At 28.5% G+C, this 11,114-nt stretch overlaps 1 protein-coding gene across 1 annotated transcript in view; it reads right to left on the minus strand.

The window, feature by feature from the left end:
- LOC148280870 (acyl-CoA Delta-9 desaturase-like) overlaps positions 1-11,114 on the minus strand; it is a 202,620-nt gene that overhangs the window by 77,804 nt on the left and 113,702 nt on the right. The gene's annotated exons all lie outside the window — the stretch shown is intronic.

The raw sequence follows: 11,114 nt of genomic DNA on the forward strand, positions 1-11,114 counted from the left end.
TTACTTCTCTATGGGTACTTTGATGAAATATATTAAAGTCTTTTGACACTGACTTAAGAACATAATCTTAAATCAATACAAAACCATTTAAAATATATGAGATCCACCCTATCCTAAACTTCGTAAAGCAAAAATATGTGAATATAATGTCTTATTTTAAGGAATCTTTTATAAATAGGAAAAATAAATTGTAAAAAAACTATATATCATATAACTATAGTATAGTATATAAATTAATGTAAAATGAACAATAAAAAGAACAAAAGTGTTTTCTCTATTAGAGAGGTAGAAATGTTAAAATATATTTATGTTTGTACAAAACATTTATCATTTTATATTTATTTTGTCAACAATTTTTTTCAATAAATAAAAAAACGGTGGATTATATTGTTGAGTATTTAATAAAATCTTTTTTTTTTAGTAAATCTTTTTTATGTGTACAGATTTAGTAATCTTTAACGGTGGATTGTGCGAGTTTGATTATGAAAAATAAAAATAATTGTTTTTAAATTCTTAACTTTTTAAAAAATATATTGATAATTTATTACTGTTTTATCAATTATTGTGAAATAAAATTTATATTTTGAGTGGGTTATAGGCTTGATGTTCAAAAAGTCGAAGTTCATTAATATAATGTTTTTTCTTGTTTTTATTTTAATAAATTTTATAAATGATGAAATGTTTTTCTTTTATTTTGAAATTTTGTATATAAAGGTAACTTACTTATTTGCTAGGTGCCCGTGAAGGTATTTTAACATAGTTATTTAAACAATATATTTGTACAGGGTGTTCTTTAAACCCTGTCACATCCAAAACCACGATGATCAGTATGGGCAAGAAGACATATTAGCATATTTAAAACAATATTTAGAACGCAGAATTTTTTTAAAAATAAAATATTTAAAAAAATAAATTGTTGCTTACTTCTGCAAGGGAGAAGCGAAGGGGGCGTGGCCATTTGGTTAACGGTGTATCAGACTCCCTCCTTCTCGTTTTTCCCTTGCAGAAGTAAGCAAACATTTGTTTTTTTTTATTTATTTTTGTAAATTTTCTTCGTTCTAAAAATTTATTTTTATGTGCCAATATGTCTTCTTGGTCGTACTGATCATCATGGTTTCGGATGTGACAGGGTTTGAAGAACACCCTAGATACTCTCTTTGCCAATATTCTAGTGTCTTAAGAAAGTAAATCACAAACTACAAAAGTACTTAAAATTTTATTGCTAAAATGTGATTTTCAAAAAAAAACGGCGATAATTTTTTTTTTTTTTTTTTAATTACTGGCATTTTTTAAAGTATTGTTTTTTATTTTATTGAGTTTTGAAATCTACACGTATTAAAAATATTCCTGGAATAAACTTTATTGTCACACATTTAATCAAATTTAAGCATTAACAACTTTTCTATGTAATACCCTTTTCTTCGTCAGGTCATTTATAACCCTAGTCAGAGTATATAAAAAAAAATTACTAAAAATTTTGCCAACAAACTTAATATAAATAACGGTTTCAATGTAAATATAATATTTTCGGTACATCCAAGTATTTGTATGGAAATTTAGGATTTTCCTCTGACGGAATTAATATCAAAATTATAGGTTTTTTCAACAGAGAAAAGACTGTTAAGAATATCAGAGGTTAGGAATTTACAGAGCTTACGAAACGTCAGTGACGTCAGTTTTATACGTATAATAAACATGCTTACAGATTATTTTAAAAAAATTATTAAAAAAAAAATTGAAAGAGGAAGAAGTTCTTCTTTTTGAACATACAAATTGTATATGAGTGATTGGACATAAAATAACATATGCGTAATAATTTATTTATTTGTTTATTAAATAGTTTATATTTACATATTACAAAAAATAAGTTTATACAACTGTGTACCTATATGTATTATTAAAAAAAATGTATTTACCTTGGTTTGATGGACTGAATAAGTCCGTGGATAAATAAAATAAAAAGTCACACTGGTTTCACACAATAAACACGCCAACATATTGTAAAAAAATAAATCATTATGGGTACACAGAACAAAAGTTAGAGAATAGTTTTTCAAAAAGGATAATTATATTTATCTTTAATTATAGAACAAAAAAAATGCAATTATTATAAAAAATATTTTCTGAAAATGTTAAAATTTACAACCAAAAAAACATAAATAATATATTTACACAAAAATACTAATAAATTAATAAAAAGTAATGTAGAAGATTAAATGGATTGAGGGTCTTTGTGTTTTCTAATTCTAGGCACTTAAGTTATAATAAATTGAAAGTATTAAGTTCAGCATGTTAATTATGCATATTTTAAATATTGGAAAAACTGATAGTTTTGTCTAAAGCCAGGTGTTTGATTATTACTGATCTTAATCAGTATTTGATTTTAATATATTAATTATAATATGGAGTTGTTCAAAGTAAAAACCAAGTCAAAAAATTAATAAATAATATATGTACATAACAATAACCTTATAAATATATTTGACCGTTCACTATCCTTGAAGTAAATAAATAGAGTTGATAAATCAATACAAAAATAAACTTTATATATTTTTTTTAATATCATCAATAACAGAATAATGCTAAATAATTCCCATACGAAAACAAGTTGGTTTCTTATGGATAAAATTAAACTTTGTTTTGCAGAAAGCAGCTTGTCTACAATTCAATGCACCCAATAACATCAATATAATTATAGGTCAACACTATATTCGGCTAAAAACAGCTTGACCGCTTTCATATTAAAAAAATAATAAGATTCTTGTCTGTAATTGAAAAAAAAACTAATGTATTCATTATTGGTTATCATTTGTTAAAGTTAAAAACATTCTTAACTGTTGTGTAGATTTGATTCACACTCTTTTCACAATAGTACTATTTTCTCAGTTTCACTTTTCTATGGCTTGCTGCTTTTTGCATTTCTACGTTCAATTCAAGCACTGAGAAACCTAGCGACATCTTTTGTTGAAAGATGTAGTTAATATTAAAACGAAATAAATTAAAATAATATTTTTTGTATTTTTGCATATTTTGATATCTACACTAAGTATTATTTATTGCCTTAAAATGTGCTGATTCCAGCATGTGGATAAACATTTCGTTCTAAAGTTGTAAATAATAATTTATTTGTGCAATTTTATCCCATCAATTAGAAATAACTATTAAAATATGATTTGTTATGTGATTTATATTAGATTAACATATCAAATTTAAAAAAAACATAAAATTTAAAAGGATAATATTTTTATTTTCTTTTAATGTTAAATATTTATTTACTGACACTCCTTGGGCATAATATTGAACTAAAAAAAAGTTAAAATATTGAACCAAAACCATTCAATATTTATCTGCCTCTGAATATGTCGATTGGAAGAGCAGTCAGGCTGCTGAACATTTTCACTTTGGAGATTGACATCTTTTTAAACTAAAACCTAGAGTACTATACCTTTATAATATAAGTTCGGGTTGCGGTCTTGTGGCTAGTGTCTCGGACTCACGGACCAAAGTTCTGTGGTTCGAATCCCACTTGACCAACTTGATTCCATTTTCTAATAGTGAGTTATTTACAACTCGTTGAAAATGGTCCCCAAAATTATATATTAGGGTAAATCATAAGAACGCAAATATTTATTTTTACTAAAAAAATTTAAATAAAATAATGTCGAACTATTGCTCAAAGGCTCCCGGTTTGATATTTTGTCGCAATATAACGTCGTAAATAGTTTGTTTGTAATATTATTTTTGGAAAATAAATTAATTTATTCATCCACCCTTTATTGAGTTAGTTTATGACATCTTAAGAACTAATGTAAACTTTTTATTCCATTACAATTTTTTTTTTCAAAATTTCTCAAGAACATATTTTTTAAAATTTATTTTAAATAATTCAATACTATCTATTTCTTTTATTTTTTAAGGTAATTCATTGTACATTTTTAACCCGTTATACAATGAGTTTTGGTATAGAGTTCTTATCTTCTTAAAGAATAAAGCTCTATAAAACAATTTTGTTTTTAACAACTTTTTTTTTCTTTCAACCGACTGGTTTTAAAGCTACACAAGCTTCTTTATCAAGGTTTAGTTAACTAATAAATATTATCCCATTTATTCAAACAGTTATTTTTCAAAATTGCATTGAACCTATGGAGTTAAAAAGTCAAGTCTTTTTGTCATGTTGTTCTTCTAAAGACAAAGATGGAAAGTGTGAACTGAGATGGGTACAGTTTTTAAAACTAGTTTTTTTATTATTTTGAATGTGGTTAAAACCAAAACTATTTTTTATTGATTTTACTGTAGTGAATAATCACAAAGTAAGTGCTTCAAATATATATTTTTTATATATCTGAAGCACGAACAATACAGACCAAAATAGACAGAAGATGGAACACATCCCTCGGTAACTACACATGTGTATTTACCATCATTCAGGAATTAGCAAGCAGTCAGTTAGCCACATGTCTATCTACAAAAGCTACCATTTAGACATCTTTACAAACATAGACTTTTTTTTACAAATTACGTTTATATTATTTTTATGGTGTTGTTTTCCCAAAATTAAATAAAAAAAACCATAAAAACAGAAGGGAATATAAAAGTCTGGGCATTACAGTGCATATGGCTGGTTTATGGACTAAAACAGGAAATATTTATACATTAAAATAGAGGCAAAGAACATTTTATACTAGGGTTTTTAGAATAGGAATTTACGAGGCTTATGAACTGCCATTGACTGGTTTAAGTGACCATTTGGGGGGAGGGGGAGTTTTATACAGTTCTTGCAAGTTAAAATGAATGAAATATTTATTTCCTTCTACTTCTCTCGAACAATTTACCCTTTGTTCCTAACATTATTCAAAATTTCCAACGCCAATAATATTGTGTTGTTTCTAATATTAACACCAGTTGCTGTACCTACGTTCGTCAGTATACAAGAGTGAATCACAATTATTTTCCACTTACGTATAATTTGTATATTTTTTCAAATCTTGCCAAATTAATGCAAAGTTACATGATAAATAAAACGTTATATGGCGCAAAAATGATTTATGAATATTTTATAACATATTCGTTATACGTGGTATACTTTAAAATTATATTAAAATTGTAATACGCAGTTGAAATTAAAATTTGATATAAATTAATGAAATAAAAAATAAAATTTATCAAATTAAAATTCTACTACTTAAATATGTGGTTAAGATTTAATGACGTGGTTTTATTTATTTTTTCAAGATAATTTTTCAATTATGAATATTTTCTGTTAAAATGATTTGAGTAATAGTCCACTATTCGTGTCGATTTTTCTGACTCTGAAACGACTCTGCTTTAGAGGTCCAAAGATTAAACCCCTCTATTTAATACCGATGTATAGGTTATCAAACTTATTTTTCCCACCGCCCACGTTAAAAATGAAACAGTTTTTAACAAAAGTTTAAAACCTACAATGTGTTGTGCATCTTAAAAACATTGATTGATAATTATTATTTTTAAGCGTGCCATATCTTATTTCTGAATTCAAACATATATTTTGAAGGATGCCTTTTAATAACAGCAATAGGAATATATCACATTTTTCTCATACTTTCAGATTACCAAGGGTCTATAAAATACTTTTAAGTAAAAAACAATATTTGAACATGTAAGTAGCAAAACAAATTTTTATAACTTTAAATTCCCGCAAAAACACCCCATTCTATTAACCACTTCCCTTATACGTCACGATACAGTAAAAATTTTAACTTTGTGACCGTTTAAATTGAAATACAACGGCGTCACAAATCTTCACGTCACATTTGACAAAGCTAAAAATGTCGCGTTTTTGTGGAGACGCATTTTTTAACAATTTTATTTTAAAAATTATAAATGAAAACATTTTTATACAATTTCCATTTTTATTTTGAAATTACAAATTTATTTTTCTTACACATTTTTATCGGTTTTCGTAGTATGTGATATTTTCCTGTTAAAACGTTCACTAGTTCATATTAAGAACTATTTTTATAAAAATAAAATAAAACATCTACAATTTGTCAAATGTAAATAATTTTATGAATCTTATGCACTTTAATGATTTTTTAAAATTTATTTATATACAACTTCACGTACAAACTAAGTATTTTGGCGGATTTATTGCTAAAAGCAAAATCTTTCGGCTAACCAAAAACACACAGGTCAAACTAAGAGTTGGTCAAAAATGTGTACGTAAAACAACAATTATATTTATTTAAAAGATACACACATATTTGAAAAAAAAAAACTAATTGATTAAAAATTACAGCTGTTTTTTCATTGTAAAATGAGAGTAGCACATATTAACTTTAAGAAAGTACATTATGTTGTACATATTAAACAATGAGGAATGTGAATTTAGATAATAAGTTTTGAAGGAGAGAGAAAGAAGAACCAAGAAATGAAAAGAGAAGTTTATATATTTTTAAAAAATCGTGAAATTTGTTAACCATTAAGTTTAGCAAAAACTTATTAGAACTTGATAAAAACACAAAACACGTGCTAAAAAACTCTGATAAATAAAACAAAAACAATTTTTGATATATCAGGAAAACATATTTTTTGGCCTTTTTCAAAAATCAGTCTTCGCCTCCCTAGACTATTTCAACGCCCCCCAGTTTTCTCTGGGCCGCCTACCACCCTCCAAGGCTTTCAGCGTCCACAAGGTTATCGCCCACTTTGAGAAAAACTGTTCTAGCACAACATTTTAACGCAGGTTGAAAATGCCTCACAATAATTTAAATACTCAAAGTATTTAACCAATATGTCCTACCTGTGAGATATGGGATGACGGCTCTGATCAAGTAGTCTTCTCATAAGTTGCAACCTGCATTTGTTGGTTAAAATGGAAATGATCCATATTGCTCAAACGTCTGATGATATATGTTCAAAATGTGTTTTCGAATGGAGACTCAGGAATGTGTTTTCGAATGGAGAACGAAGTCCCAAGGACGCCCATTTATGAGATGGTAAGATGATATTTAAAGGTTTTCCAGGAGCTAGTGGATTAAGATAACACGTACCAGGAGCAGTAGATGAGAAAAGGGGAGGCCTATGTCCTGCATTGGACCAACACCTTTACTATCTTCATAAATGATATCGAGAAGGTCATCAACTTCACGTGATTTCTTTTATTTGCCGATGACTTGAAATGTTTTTTGTACATAGTGTTAATTGTACATTTGCGGATTTCTTCCAACCAACCAATAAAATAATAGTTTAATTTTTATAATTCAAGTAACAAAACATATTAAATAGAAATTTTTTTTTTTTTAAAATGGAAGATTTATAAAAATGAAAATAACTGTTTTTGCATATAAACTAGCTTAAATCTATTACTTAATGAGAAGAAGGAAAAAAGAGGTTAAAGGAAAAGAAGAGAGATTAAGGAAAACCAAGGAGATGTTTCTTCAGACGTGATTTAAACAGATATACTGTAGTAAAATCTTTGATGGTGGATTGTAGATGATTCCACAGTTGAGCCGCATGGACACTATATGAGTGGATGGGTATTAAAAGAGTGCTTTGAGAATTAGAAAGACGAGGTAATGAACTGATAGGCGATTAAATTTTATTACTTGAGATAGAAAAGCCAGTCGACTGCTTGGGCTTAAAGTCCAATATACGTTAACAATAACCTAGAGTCTAGGTCCGATACTATCATCAAAATGTATTTCTTTTTAAAAAAAAATTAATAAAAAAAACACATTTTTCAAAATTCGTAATTTTATCTATCACTAGAGCATTGCGTCCATTAAGGTTCTAAGGGTCATTTTTGAAAGCAGATTGACTTTTCATGGTTACGTTTATAGGATATGTGACCTTGTACGGCAATGTAAGGTTTTATCATTTACGACCTAAACCCGGCAATGCTTTGCTATTGCTAAATGCGAGTACATACTCGTTCACATATATTAAATGAATACAATCGAAAGTTTGACAACAATTATTGTATTTTGTTAAAATTACATATTATTTACATAAACAGTATATTTTTTGTGTTTCGAAATACATAAATTGTAAAGATATGCAGTGACAGGTTATTTTGATAAATAGGTATTTGAACATTGTTTTCTTGTTACTGTCTTGAAGATGCCTCCGCAATACCAACGTACTTGTTTATAATTGAACTCTGAATCTAAAAATAATTAATATTCAAATATTTAGTTTAAGTAGGTACCTAAGTTCTTGTTTATGTTTGAATTCTAAAACATAAAATAATTAATTTTCAAATATAGAATTATTTTTGCAAATGTCAAACTGTGCTCTTTTCACCAACAGGGGTGCACCCAAGGAATGCGATTTTTTTAAAATGTATTGAATGTCAATATTATTTTAGTATTACTTAAAATTCAGCAAAAAGTAAAAAATGGGTAGAAACTATAAGGAATTTAAGGAAATAATTGGGATCCATAAAAAATATGGGATCCATAAAAAATAAACTTTGTTTGTAAACATTCAAAAACAAACTTTTTTTACGCACAAAAAATTACATCGTTTTATTTTTTTATCCATTCTCGGCAAATGCAGCCCTGGTGAACAATGAAAAAACATATACTCTGCTATCTTTTTTATATTTAATAAACTGAGATAAAGATTTGTTGGTTGGAAGAAATTGCCATTTGGCAATAAGCCCGCTAATGTACAAATAACATTATGTGCAAAAAGTTCAATAAATAAATAAGATTTTAAAAGTTACAAATACCCTCATGTCAAAGATCTACATTTCACTGAAAACTACACGTAAATCGGTCCAGTAGTTATTCAGTTCATCAAAAACACACCTACAAACACTACCTTTTATATATATAGATGTTCAAAGCGTTAACTTTGTGGTCAAACACTTTAATAAATGTTATTTAATATATAAGTATTTCACCACTTATCGACTTTTTATGTCTACCGGTATCGAGACGCACCCGTCTCATCGTCGGGACACTCACTAAAACCACAAACAAATACTGAAATACACTTTCACTGGTTTAAAACTTTCGTAAAAACCTTCATAAAAACCGGTAGACATAGAAATTCGGTAAGTGGTTATATACTTATAATTACGAACATTAATGAATCTTGGGTTTTAATCTTTCACACTGATCCAAATCTTTCGAAACTGATAAAGAGGTTTTATGTTAACGCAGCCATTTTAGAGAGTACCAATTTTTATGTTCCTGATGGCAATATCCGACATCGTCATCACAGACTGTTTTACCAACCGGCTTCCAGGACCAACCTGCCTGTAATTACACCGATTGAAAGAAACAAATACGTCCTCTTGCTATTGAAGAGTATCGAACCACAATGATGTTGAACCATTGCTCAAGGGTTCCTGGTTTGAAATATTGTCAAAATATATCAGCTAAAATATTATGTTATTTGGAATGTTATTTTGGTGAAATAAATAAATTTGAATTTGAATTTGAAGATTGGCTGATTATGATGATGATAATTATTTATTGTTCAACTTAAACTACTTTACTGAACGTTGGCGTTGGCAGTTCATGCCAAATTTTTAAACACTGACTTGACACGGTAAGACGCAGAAGAGTTGGTCGCTGACAAAGTCTTGTAGAGAATGTGTGGACACAATATGCTCCTCCGTGGGAGCAGCAAAGATAACATCAAGATAAGGACCATTAAGTCAATAAGTATGTCAAAATATCCTTCATGTCTTTGACTCTGGATGAATTATCAATGATTTGAGTATGTCAAAACGTTTGATTTTCAGTGAAGAAAAACATTTTTGAGAAGGGAGTATAGAAGTCTAAGCATTTACAGGGCTTGCGAGCTGTCATAAGCTAGTTCAAATGGCCGCTTTACACACTGTGTAACATTCGGAAACAAACATATTAAAGTTCTTTTTTTTACAAACCAATGCTCATCATAATTTCAGGATTATCGACCATACCGCGCAACAATCGATAAAAATGTGTATTCAAACACAGATTGCTTTTAGTTTCTAAACTGTCGTAGCCATGCATATCCTGGAGAAACTCGGTTGGGTAAAGCCAACGATAATTCATCCTGTCAAGAATTGATCTCAGGACCTTAGAAATAAATACAAACGCTTCAACTATTACACAACGTGACAGACTTATTCCCGCTCGATTTCCTTTTTCAGGATTTTTATCTAAGAGTAGTCATGAAAATGTACTGGTATTCTTATATTATAAAATATTCTATTTCACGCACAGAACTGTATTTATCACCCGTCCAGACAAAGATTCGTTTCACGTAACCGATTTATCCATATTGACGAAAACATGACAATCGCTTAACTTGCCATATGTAACACTACATATGATAGATACAGAAAAGAACTAACAAGTTTGACTCAGAACAATAGAAAATTAATATTTTGTCTATTTTTTCACTCCATATTTCTCGTCATCAAATTGAATGAGATACAATTTTACACTTCTACTTTCCGTCATACGTCCTATACCACTCCTCATCACTTTTTTTTATTTTCCTTCTCTAATATCTCCTTGTTCTGTCTCTATTTTATTTATTTAATTTTATATCAAGGACATTGTTTCAATTATTAACAGTTTTATTTTTTATATTGTTCAACTCTTGTGTGTGGGATATCACACTTGTTGACATAGGATAGGCTTGACATATTTCTTCTATTTTTAAAAATGACAAATTCGTCTTTTTAGTAATCTTCAAATTGACATTTTCACACCGGATTTAGAAAGTAAAATTTGTATAACTATGCTGGATAAGAAATATTTATCCTTGCTACGCGAAAAATGAATGTCCGCTAATTTAACAACACATCCTGTTTAAGAGAGAGCACGAATATAGAACTCATAACAAGGAAGACAGAGACGCTGTTCTGTGGCGGGTACTAGGTAAAACAGATTAAATCTACAGTCGGTTGATAACAGTGACGGAGGACGCATGCGCGTAATATTAGCGGTGGATTTATGATTTTTGATTTATTTTACTGCAACAGGGCAATTTTTTTTTTTTTACATAAATTATGGAAAAGGAATTATTAAACAGTATGTCCCCATGTTTTTTTAAAAATGTCCTAGCTTTAGAATATTCCGTCTTTTACGAGTGGTTACACAATGTTACACCACCGCGCGCAAAGGAAT

The sequence above is a fragment of the Micrasema longulum genome, unplaced genomic scaffold (assembly GCF_059751315.1).
Source record: "Micrasema longulum isolate JH-2025_06_02 unplaced genomic scaffold, ASM5975131v1 h1tg000521l, whole genome shotgun sequence".
Lineage (NCBI taxonomy): Eukaryota > Metazoa > Arthropoda > Insecta > Trichoptera > Brachycentridae > Micrasema > Micrasema longulum.